This window comes from Polistes dominula, unplaced genomic scaffold (assembly GCF_049000335.1).
Source record: "Polistes dominula isolate Pdom_NZ unplaced genomic scaffold, Pdom_raw_medaka contig_15, whole genome shotgun sequence".
NCBI classification, from domain to species: domain Eukaryota; kingdom Metazoa; phylum Arthropoda; class Insecta; order Hymenoptera; family Vespidae; genus Polistes; species Polistes dominula.
The window spans coordinates 4798726-4812500 of record NW_028300915.1 but is presented as its reverse complement, the minus strand read 5'-3'; the positions used below and the strand labels follow the sequence as shown (position 1 = coordinate 4812500).

The window sequence follows — 13775 nt, the reverse complement described above, 5'->3', positions numbered from 1 at the left end:
TCGTCTACCCATCCCTCATCTATATATTTCTCTCTCTCTCTTTATCATATTTCTTTTCTTCATTTCCACCTTCCTCTCAACTTTCTTCCACCCTTTGTCTTCTTCCCTATCCTTTCATTTCTCTCTGTCCCTTTTTTTTTCTTTTTTATCTTTTTCCCTTTTCTGTATCATGTCTCTCTCGTTTGGTGGTACAGGTAGAAACGAAGCCAAGGTGCCTTCTTCATTTATATTATAATCCTCTCTTTCTCGTCTCGTTCTTATGCATTGAATTTGCTCGACGTGGTTCGCGTGCTTCTCGTTGCTCGACTTCGAGAATGATAGAAAGAGAAGAATATGCATATCTTTCTTTCATCCGTCTACCTTTTTCTTTCTCGTATTATATTTCGCTACATTTTCTACTCTATCCATTTATCTATCTATCTATCTATCTATCTATCTATCTATCTATCTATCTATCTATCTATCTATCTATCTATCTATCTATCTATCTATCTATCTATCTATCTATCTATCTATCTATCTATCTATCTATCTATCTATCTATCTATCTATCTATCTATCTATCTATCTATCTATCTATCTATCTATCTATCTATCTATCTATCTATCTATCTATCTATCTATCTATCTATCTATCTATCTATCTATCTATCTATCTATCTATCTATCTATCTATCTATCTATCTATCTATCTATCTATCTATCTATCTATCTATCTATCTATCTATCTATCTATCTATCTATCTATCTATCTATCTATCTATCTATCTATCTATCTATCTATCTATCTATCTATCTATCTATCTATCTATCTATCTATCTATCTATCTATCTATCTATCTATCTATCTATCTATCTATCTATCTATCTATCTATCTATCTATCTATCTATCTATCTATCTATCTATCTATCTATCTATCTATCTATCTATCTATCTATCTATCTATCTATCTATCTATCTATCTATCTATCTATCTATCTATCTATCTATCTATCTATCTATCTATCTATCTATCTATCTATCTATCTATCTATCTATCTATCTATCTATCTATCTATCTATCTATCTATCTATCTATCTATCTATCTATCTATCTATCTATCTATCTATCTATCTATCTATCTATCTATCTATCTATCTATCTATCTATCTATCTATCTATCTATCTATCTATCTATCTATCTATCTATCTATCTATCTATCTATCTATCTATCTATCTATCTATCTATCTATCTATCTATCTATCTATCTATCTATCTATCTATCTATCTATCTATCTATCTATCTATCTATCTATCTATCTATCTATCTATCTATCTATCTATCTATCTATCTATCTATCTATCTATCTATCTATCTATCTATCTATCTATCTATCTATCTATCTATCTATCTATCTATCTATCTATCTATCTATCTATCTATCTATCTATCTATCTATCTATCTATCTATCTATCTATCTATCTATCTATCTATCTATCTATCTATCTATCTATCTATCTATCTATCTATCTATCTATCTATCTATCTATCTATCTATCTATCTATCTATCTATCTATCTATCTATCTATCTATCTATCTATCTATCTATCTATCTATCTATCTATCTATCTATCTATCTATCTATCTATCTATCTATCTATCTATCTATCTATCTATCTATCTATCTATCTATCTATCTATCTATCTATCTATCTATCTATCTATCTATCTATCTATCTATCTATCTATCTATCTATCTATCTATCTATCTATCTATCTATCTATCTATCTATCTATCTATCTATCTATCTATCTATCTATCTATCTATCTATCTATCTATCTATCTATCTATCTATCTATCTATCTATCTATCTATCTATCTATCTATCTATCTATCTATCTATCTATCTATCTATCTATCTATCTATCTATCTATCTATCTATCTATCTATCTATCTATCTATCTATCTATCTATCTATCTATCTATCTATCTATCTATCTATCTATCTATCTATCTATCTATCTATCTATCTATCTATCTATCTATCTATCTATCTATCTATCTATCTATCTATCTATCTATCTATCTATCTATCTATCTATCTATCTATCTATCTATCTATCTATCTATCTATCTATCTATCTATCTATCTATCTATCTATCTATCTATCTATCTATCTATCTATCTATCTATCTATCTATCTATCTATCTATCTATCTATCTATCTATCTATCTATCTATCTATCTATCTATCTATCTATCTATCTATCTATCTATCTATCTATCTATCTATCTATCTATCTATCTATCTATCTATCTATCTATCTATCTATCTATCTATCTATCTATCTATCTATCTATCTATCTATCTATCTATCTATCTATCTATCTATCTATCTATCTATCTATCTATCTATCTATCTATCTATCTATCTATCTATCTATCTATCTATCTATCTATCTATCTATCTATCTATCTATCTATCTATCTATCTATCTATCTATCTATCTATCTATCTATCTATCTATCTATCTATCTATCTATCTATCTATCTATCTATCTATCTATCTATCTATCTATCTATCTATCTATCTATCTATCTATCTATCTATCTATCTATCTATCTATCTATCTATCTATCTATCTATCTATCTATCTATCTATCTATCTATCTATCTATCTATCTATCTATCTATCTATCTATCTATCTATCTATCTATCTATCTATCTATCTATCTATCTATCTATCTATCTATCTATCTATCTATCTATCTATCTATCTATCTATCTATCTATCTATCTATCTATCTATCTATCTATCTATCTATCTATCTATCTATCTATCTATCTATCTATCTATCTATCTATCTATCTATCTATCTATCTATCTATCTATCTATCTATCTATCTATCTATCTATCTATCTATCTATCTATCTATCTATCTATCTATCTATCTATCTATCTATCTATCTATCTATCTATCTATCTATCTATCTATCTATCTATCTATCTATCTATCTATCTATCTATCTATCTATCTATCTATCTATCTATCTATCTATCTATCTATCTATCTATCTATCTATCTATCTATCTATCTATCTATCTATCTATCTATCTATCTATCTATCTATCTATCTATCTATCTATCTATCTATCTATCTATCTATCTATCTATCTATCTATCTATCTATCTATCTATCTATCTATCTATCTATCTATCTATCTATCTATCTATCTATCTATCTATCTATCTATCTATCTATCTATCTATCTATCTATCTATCTATCTATCTATCTATCTATCTATCTATCTATCTATCTATCTATCTATCTATCTATCTATCTATCTATCTATCTATCTATCTATCTATCTATCTATCTATCTATCTATCTATCTATCTATCTATCTATCTATCTATCTATCTATCTATCTATCTATCTATCTATCTATCTATCTATCTATCTATCTATCTATCTATCTATCTATCTATCTATCTATCTATCTATCTATCTATCTATCTATCTATCTATCTATCTATCTATCTATCTATCTATCTATCTATCTATCTATCTATCTATCTATCTATCTATCTATCTATCTATCTATCTATCTATCTATCTATCTATCTATCTATCTATCTATCTATCTATCTATCTATCTATCTATCTATCTATCTATCTATCTATCTATCTATCTATCTATCTATCTATCTATCTATCTATCTATCTATCTATCTATCTATCTATCTATCTATCTATCTATCTATCTATCTATCTATCTATCTATCTATCTATCTATCTATCTATCTATCTATCTATCTATCTATCTATCTATCTATCTATCTATCTATCTATCTATCTATCTATCTATCTATCTATCTATCTATCTATCTATCTATCTATCTATCTATCTATCTATCTATCTATCTATCTATCTATCTATCTATCTATCTATCTATCTATCTATCTATCTATCTATCTATCTATCTATCTATCTATCTATCTATCTATCTATCTATCTATCTATCTATCTATCTATCTATCTATCTATCTATCTATCTATCTATCTATCTATCTATCTATCTATCTATCTATCTATCTATCTATCTATCTATCTATCTATCTATCTATCTATCTATCTATCTATCTATCTATCTATCTATCTATCTATCTATCTATCTATCTATCTATCTATCTATCTATCTATCTATCTATCTATCTATCTATCTATCTATCTATCTATCTATCTATCTATCTATCTATCTATCTATCTATCTATCTATCTATCTATCTATCTATCTATCTATCTATCTATCTATCTATCTATCTATCTATCTATCTATCTATCTATCTATCTATCTATCTATCTATCTATCTATCTATCTATCTATCTATCTATCTATCTATCTATCTATCTATCTATCTATCTATCTATCTATCTATCTATCTATCTATCTATCTATCTATCTATCTATCTATCTATCTATCTATCTATCTATCTATCTATCTATCTATCTATCTATCTATCTATCTATCTATCTATCTATCTATCTATCTATCTATCTATCTATCTATCTATCTATCTATCTATCTATCTATCTATCTATCTATCTATCTATCTATCTATCTATCTATCTATCTATCTATCTATCTATCTATCTATCTATCTATCTATCTATCTATCTATCTATCTATCTATCTATCTATCTATCTATCTATCTATCTATCTATCTATCTATCTATCTATCTATCTATCTATCTATCTATCTATCTATCTATCTATCTTTACTTAATCTGATTTTTTCCTTTTTTATTTTCACACTTTCATGGAGTATTTCGAATTTTTGGTTACTTATTTTCTTACTAGATACACATTTTAAGATTATTTCATTAATTTTGAACACGTTATACGTTCCGATCAGTGTTTAACTTTCAAGTGAATTTTTAAACTGCATAATCATATTTGAGCCGTTTATTTTGAAAAGTTGCCTAGCTCCATTTATGTTTAAATCGAAATATTGAAGGATTTGCGTTTCAATGCAATTAAAAATATACGTACAAGATTCTAACGAGTTATACTGCTTAAGTGTATCTAAAGGTGTTAAATTTATAGTTCCTATTAAAATGGTGGCAATTATTAAATTAATAATATGCGTTTTCTAACCATGAATGGAGTTAGGCCATTGTCAATATCAACAATTTGATTTGTTATAAAATTTCGAAGGGACTTAACTCCATTCAACATAATTTAAGATGCTTCAAATTGAAAAAAATTTATTTTACATTTCTTTAAAGCAATTCAGAAACATAATTCATGCGATTGAAAACATTTTTTAACTACATAACGCACAAAATTACAAACATAACCTACAAAATATTTTACTACTCATCTACAATAACCAGGTGCAACCGGAAAATAATACTTGACAAATAGAGTTAGGCCACTTTCAAAATAAACTTTTCATCATTCGGTTAATCTACAAATTTTCTTGTTACAAAATCTTCATGATTTTAAATATATTTATAACAAATTACTTCAAAATGAAAAGATCATGTAAAAATGTAACTACTACGGTAGGTAACTCGATTTTTTTGGAAAATGGAGTTAGGCCACTTTCAAAATAAACGGATCATTTATTTCTTTTTTATTCTTACTTTTCATCAAGTCTTATTTACCACTTTTTACGGTAACGTTAAAGAAATATTTTCAATTAGTAGACAAAGGTGGAAATCAGAGCCGTGTTATTTATCGTCAAGAGATAATTGTTCAATATATTTTACAAAGATTTTAACATCATCATTTTATCTCATACCATTTATTTATAAATAATTATCATTTCTTGTAATTTAGATTTTACAATCAAATAATTTTTATTTACATTATTATAGTTAATGGTATTTCCATTTTGACCATTAAATATCGTTACTGTACAGTATATCAGATTATTTATATTCTTATTACGCCTATTAGCATTTATTCATAAACCCTAGTTTAAAGAGATGATTATTTTTCTTGTTAACAGTCAATCATTATTATAATAATTATGTTAATTATTTAAATTGTAATAATACGTTATTGCTTCTTACGTAACATCATTCGTTTCTTTAGAGTTCTCTAGTTGCTAGAGAAAAACAGAAAGAAAGAAGAAATAAAAAAGAATAATAATAATTATAATAATATCTGTTCTCTTTTAATTTGGAGCCAGTCAAACGCTAACGACGCGAAAATAGACATATATGTACGTACATCGTATTATCCGTTGAACAACGATAATCTCACGAACGACAAGATTATCAATGGCGATGCACCGATCAAACAGGAGGACGTCATCGGCATGAGGACGAACCTGTACGTGCATTTTATAAAGCAAACGCAACTCTTTTTCCCCTCTCTCTTTCCTGGTCTCCATCTCTCCACCTCCCCTCTTTCTCTCTCTCCCTCTCATTAATTAATCCCCTTTTAATGATAATGCCGCTACTTTTCATCGCTTCGAGAGAGTTTCGAATTTTTCGGAAACGAACGAACGAACGAACGAATGACGAACGAACGAACGACGAACGAACGAACGTTCCATTCGTTCATTCGTCCATCCATCCGATCTCGTTCGGCGAGTTTGCACAAGCGATAATTACACGCGCGATCTATTTAAAGACTCGACTACATCGGTGCACGCACGAGGGGTGGAACAAGGGGGTGAAACAGGGGAAAGATGGGTGGGGTAGGGTGGGGAGTATATGTAGGGCCTTTAATCCGCGTGGAGCTTTCATGAACGTTGAGAGTTAAAGAGAGATACAGAAAGAGAGTAAGAGAGAGAGAGAGAGAGAGAGAGAGAGAGAGAGAAAGAGAGGGGAGAAATAGAGGGAGGAAGAATGTACACGTGGAAGGTTTGTGTATGCATCACATCGACGAGGAAATTGAACAATTCCCGTTACCGCAAGGCACACACAACGCATTATTTATCCCGGATAATAATGAATTGGTTCGTCAACGAGAAACGGCCGCTTTCCAGCGACGCTATCCGTCCCCTGGACCTATCTATACCTCCCTAACCCCCTCCCTCCTTCCTACCCCTATGATCCTCATCCTCATCCTCATCCTACTCATCTTTCTCATCCTACAATTCGCGTGTCTTCCTTTTCTCTTTTCATAATCCGTTAATATCACACCAATGATGACATATCCCAAACGTTATGCGACAATTTGGTAATCGATCGATAACAGAGACATCGTTTAGACCATTCAGTTGGTTTCCTATTAAATTGTCATTTGGATATTAGGATTTTAGTATGCTCATTTTCAGAGTAATTAAGTTGACATTTAGGAAACGACGTTAAGGTTTGTTTATCATATGTTTTAAGAGGATTCAAATGTTTTTCTGAGGAGGTCATGTCGGATAGTTTTTATTTGTTCATTATATTCTTACGTTTTGTTTTCTTTTACTTTTTAACAAAGAAATAAAAAAAAATAATTAAAATATGTTAAACTTTTGATATACAAATTGTATTTTTTTTATTAATTTTTTTATAACATAATTTTAATTTTTCATTTTATTGAATAAAATATAAATGTATTTATTTATTTATATATATGACTACGATGGCACCGTGCTAGATTTGTTTGGGAAGTTTGTTATTATTATTGATACAAAAATGATTGAAAGTAGACTATTGTCATTGCACTTCGTCGAAACATAAATTATATCGATATAAATAAATTAAAGATATATTTACCTACTGTCTCTTAAAATAATTCTACTTTATAAATATTTCAATAATTATGATATCTTTTATATTACAATTATATTATATCAAATATATTATAAAATCAATTCATTAAATTCTTTAACAGAGAATCCATTGTAATAATTATCAAGACAAATATGTTTGCGCGTATCAGATTAAATAAAATAAAAGTAAATTGTAAATCGTTTGGTTTGATAGGTAAATAATTCTCGAGAAATAATATGTAAAATAATACAACTTCACAAATATTTCAATAATTACGAGATTTCTTTAATATTTCATAAAATATTATCATATAAAATATAAATCGTGAAATCGAGTTTGTCCAATTTCTCAATTCAACTCAATGTCATAATTATCAGTAGAAATAAACTATAGAGAATAAAACAAATGAAATAGGTGTAAATTGTAAATTGTCGGGTTCTGATAGGTAGAGTTCTCTGAACGTAATACGTTCTGATAATTATGATCTGTAGGAAGGAGAATACGAATCGGGTCTTTCTCGTCAGGATCGATGTGTATCACGGTAGAGCCTGTGCGTTTGTTCGTTCGATGGTATCGGAGAACATGAGAGGTAACAGCACCGGCACCAGCACCGGCACCGGCACCAGCATCAGCATCAGCATCAGCACCAGTACCAGCAGTAGAAACAGCAAGCAAGCAAGCAAGAGAGTATAGCAGTAGCACTAACAGCAGAAACCCCGTTGCTGTGCTGGGGTCACAGTGAAAACGGATAACAGCAACCATCCTCTACGTATACCACTAGCCCAACGGAATAGATTCATTATGCTCGTGACCAACGCAGCTATGTTTGCTAGTTTGAAAACAACTATTTCTCTCGGCAATCCTTCTATTTTCTCCTACTACTACTACACAACCTCACCTTTCCTCCCTTCTGTTCATCCCTTCGAGTACGAGTTGTTACTATAAAGCTTTCCTACAGATCAAAGCAAAGAGAAGCTAAGATAGATAGATAGATAAATAGATCGATAGATCAATCGATCCTTTTAGTTTGCCTTTCAATACCTTCTAATGTTTCTACACAGCATTGTAATGTACACAACCTATCATTTATCTTTCATCTTTATTTTTAGATTTTAATTAGGAAGTAGTAACATAAATATAATATATATTTATATATGTATGTATATATACTTCATTGTTTTGATTCAAATTAAATAACAGGCTGAAAATAGCTTATAATAATTTCTCTTAGGTAATTTCGTTTGTGAAAAATGCTACTTACGTTTGAATCGTCTGGTTGAAGTAGACGAGGACAGAATAAAGACACTGGTAGATGCTAATAGTCGAATAATAACAACGTGAAAAATGGCCGAGAACTTGAATTTATTAAATTTGATCATTCGCGAACGTATAAAGCTTCTTGGATTTTAAATATATAAACATATATTTTTATATTATATATAATATAAATTTATTTAATTTATTTATTTAGTATTACTATTAATTATTTTTTATAATTTTATAAATAAAATTCTTATATATATTTTTATATTGTATAAAAAATTATTTATTATTAAATAAACTAAATTACTATTCGAACAATGTAATAGATCGATAGATCAAACGATACCTTTAATAATTTCTGACGTTTCTATATAGAAAAACTTTCATTTATATCTTTCATGTTGTTTTCAATTCAATTAGAAAGTTCATAGATATACTTCAATTGTCTTACCTCGAATTGATATAATTGACTAATCGATAAACGAATAGAAAGATCGAGATTGATAATCGTATTTACTCTTTGATATACATATACGTTAATAGATATAATAGATAAATCGATGTGATCATATTTAATACAATAATTAACGTTAATAATTCATTATTTTAATAGCTCTACATCATAGCATAGGTATTGTATACATATTTTAGTCTGAAATTAGTTGATATAGGAGTAACGTTAATAATTTCACGAAATTAGATACGGTAATAACTACAAACTCTAATAAAGAGAAATACACGTAGATAGAACTGGAGGAGTAAATAAACGATATATACATATATATATCAAATATTTCATAAAAATTTACTTTTTTTTTCCACGTAATTAATAAAAAATTAAATGTGAAAACCATTGCAAAACAAAAAACCAGAAAAAAAGAATAAAAACTATTATTGAAAAACAAAATAGATGAAACGAGGACGTGATTCCTTAAATAAAGGATTTAAACGAGTGGGTAAAAAAAAAAGAAAAGAGAAATAAAAGAACAAAAGGTAAAAAATGAAAAAAAGAAAGAAAATACACGGAAAAAAACGAGAGAAAGGAAGAAAAATAAAGAGAAAAATAGAAAACGAGAGAGAAAAGAAAGAGAGAGGAAAGCGAATTGTATCAACTCTTCGACGAGGGGAAGTAAATAAAGGAGATAAGTGGAAGGTGTAGTTTGTTTACGGCAGAGCGTAAAGCACAGGCCACTCGGTTGCCGGTGTAGGGTAAACAAAGTGATGCTGTGGTGTATGGCAAATGAGAAAGAGAGAGGGAGAAAGAGAGAGAGAGAGAGAGAGAGAGATTTTACTTTCGATCTCGTCGGTGCATACGATTCGTTAGAGTTAGTATGAGAAACCTTCTCGCATCTTCCTATAGTTCGTACCTCGTTGCACCTGTAACGTACACACCTTTTCCCCTTGCCCCACCCCCTCTTACCCTTTCTCACCGGGTTTTCTTCCCTCCCTTCGTTCCTCTTTTACCTCTAAGCCCTCGACTGTCGACCTCTTCAAAACTAACTACTATTTACCCCCCCATTCGCATAACGGGGAGACAGGTAAAGCGTACACGCCGCATCCGAACAATGCAGTCGCGGTCGAGAGAGGATTTATTTGAATGCATTTTCTTTCTCTTTCTCTCTTTCTATCTATACGAGTATATTTCTATGTGTTTGTCTGTGTTTAGAAATGTTAAGTATTTATAAGTGAGTATCCTACGTGTTTATATTTGAATAGATTTCTACTAATCGAAGATGTATCGTTTTGATTGAATATATCCTGTAAAGATATTATTTTGTATGTGTATGTGTGCTACATATCCTACGTGTAAATTGTAATAATCGTTTGTGATGAAAAATGTCAATTATTAGAATATACGAAAATACACATTTTTAGTATTTAATAATTTGTCTCACTTTGTTCAGAGTGTTACAAAATTTTGTAATAATTATGTTTATTTTGTTTTATGAAAAAAAAAAAATAAAAATAAAAATTGTAGTTACAGTTAATAGATAAATTTACATGGATCATCTGGTTATTTACTCGTATATGGAAATAATTAGAACCGGAATGGCAACGTATCTACCAATGACGTCTTCTGGGGAGCAAACCAAGGGCAGGGGGGAGTAGGGGCTCTGCATTATATCGGGCCCGGTAGGACGAATGTTTAGTCAAAATTGATGCTCCGTGTGTAATAAATTATGTCGATGGGAGACCGCGTCAGCGCAATGCACCGTACAAACATTGGATTAATAACGCGCCGAAAGCGTTCAATACCGAACGCGGATGCAGAGGAAGCTTTATGCGCCCGCTAACTTCAGAAACGGTTTGAAAATTTCAATTTACATGTTACATTCCGACACGTTTGGTTATCGTATTACTTTTATCCGATCAAATCTAATCAATTGTTTCTTACGATTATGTTTTGTTTTGTTTTCTTTTTAATATGAAGATTTTTAATTATAATATATAATCGAGATAAAATGATTTGAATGGGTCAGACTGTACGATATACACAGAGGGTGGTAATCGATTAAAACAAGTTTTATGATTCGGTCGATATTTAAACTGTCTGCTGTTACTGGTTGCTAGACGATTACTCGTTTTACCTGATCGATAATTACGAAAGATAGATAGATAGATAGATAGATAGATAGATAGATAGATAGATAGATAGATAGATAGATATAGATAGATGAGAGTATTTGGTAACGTGTGTACGAGTACTCTCAGAGGAGAAACTGAACTTTCTCTCTCTCTCTCTTTCTCTCTCGTTTCTCTTACTTTATGTGTGTTTGTGTATGTGTTTATGTGTATATGTGGATTCTCTTTCTCTGTGTCTACGTATAGCGGCCGTTGAGGATATTCGAGGTTTATAGCCGGGAGCGCTATCGCGACCAGACGAAACGAATGTCCCGCAGCAAGTGGGCAGTAACGTTTGACGAGCGGGCTAACCCTTTAATTGAGCGCAGTTTTACGATTTCAGACGTCGTTTTGGACAAAGGAGTCAAGAGTCCCGACGAACGTTTATATCACGACTCCGAGGAATCATTTCTAAAAGCACTCGAAAAAAGAGACGAACGTTATTTCTATTATCTCGTATTCGTAAGAATTTGCAAAGAATAATTCAAACGTCTGAATATGATATAAACGAATAGTTCAATATTTTCTACGATCAATTATAAAATCATTTTTCAATGAAACTTCAACAATCGACAATTTTTATTAATATCAATGCAATACTTAAATATTGTATATACGATAGATAGTAGATAAAAATATAAAGATATCCGTTTTAATCGTATTTAACCTCAAATAATTGACTTACTTATTATAAGTTATATTATTATTATATATATTTAATATTGCTTAATAAATATTTAAATATTACATCTGTAAGGTAGATAGATATATAGCACCAACAACAATCTTCTATACTACTCATATTTTTTTTCTTTCCATCTCTCTTACAGAATCATCCCCTTCGCAATTATCTTCCCAGCCTACCCTTCCCTCTTTTCCTATCTCCCTCGCTATCTCCTATCTTCTCCATGCTCCTTTTCTATTTCTTCTTCACTTTCTCTCTCTATCTCTCTTTATCTCTTTTTCTCTTTCTATTGTTTTCTCTTCTTCTCTTACAACGAAGGGTGCTTCGTCACTGTCCGTCATGTAACGCCTTTCTCTGTGTTCCAAGCACGTGTACTTTGTTTCTTTCTCGTACCAAACTTTCTCTCTCTTTCTCTCTTTGGTGCATTCGATTCTCTCGTTGCCATAGGACTCGTTTTTTCCTTCTTTCTTTCTCTTTCATTATAATTTTTTGTTGTTGTATTTTCTATCTCTTTCTGTTGGTTCGTGACGTAGCTACGATATATCCACAGTTTTCGTCTCTTTCAACGCGACAAAGTACGATGACAACACGAGATCGTTCCCTTTCCCTCTCTTTGATAACAACCTACGCGCATAGTCGTACACGCATGAGAGTCCACGTCCCGTTTTACTTCATTAAGGGATATGAGTTTTTCTTCCACCCTCCTGTAGTGCGCACGCAATTCTATCTCTCTCTTTCTCTTTCATTTTTTTCTTTTACTCTTTGTTTATCTTCGTGTTTGTCCTCTGTTTCAGTCTTACCAATGCAACGTGAAACAATTCTCTTCTCATTTTTTCGTGAGGGTCGAATTCTCGAGATGAAAGCTACGTCTTCTTCTTCTTCTTCTTTTTCTTCTTTTTATTTTTCTTCTTTAACCTTTTTCTTCTTTCTCTTCTTTTTTTTCCTGTCACCTAAGAGAAAAAGAAAAAGTACCGGTTTTCATCTCGACAGTTTTCTCTTACTTTTTTCTTTCTTTCTTTTTGTTAATTCGTTTTTTTTGCCGAGACTTTTATTCCTTTTAACTTGTTCGATTTTATTCTTCTACGATGTTACATAATCGAAATTTATCTGCTCGATTCTTCGTAGATGTTCAAAGATGATAGAGAAAATAGAGTGCGTAACTTTTCTATCAATATTTCGGCATGAACTAATGATGCGAGAGTAATGATTTAAAATAAACAAAAAAAAAAGAAAACCATTTATTTTCAACCATTATTAATGACAAATAAAAAACAAAAAAATTAAAAACAAAAAACGGATTACGTCGGATAAAAATTTGTACTTACAATTGGTATTATTCGCGTGGGATGATCTCTCGTTGACGATTTGTCATTTTTCAATAACATTATTTCACACAGAGAGAAAATAAAAATAAATATATTATAGAAAAAAAAAAAACCAATAAAATGAGCTAGAGAAATCGATTTCGAATTATTAAAAA

The 13775-nt window shown here is 30.1% G+C and overlaps 1 long non-coding RNA gene across 1 annotated transcript in view; it reads left to right on the top strand.

Moving 5' to 3' along the window:
• Positions 1-13740, top strand: part of LOC149033186 (uncharacterized) — a 14770-nt gene extending 1030 nt beyond the window's left edge. The window contains exon 2 of the long non-coding RNA XR_016175922.1: positions 8217-13740. This is a non-coding gene — a long non-coding RNA (uncharacterized LOC149033186). The remainder of the gene's footprint in view (positions 1-8216) is intronic.
• The last annotated feature ends 35 nt before the right edge of the window (positions 13741-13775 follow it).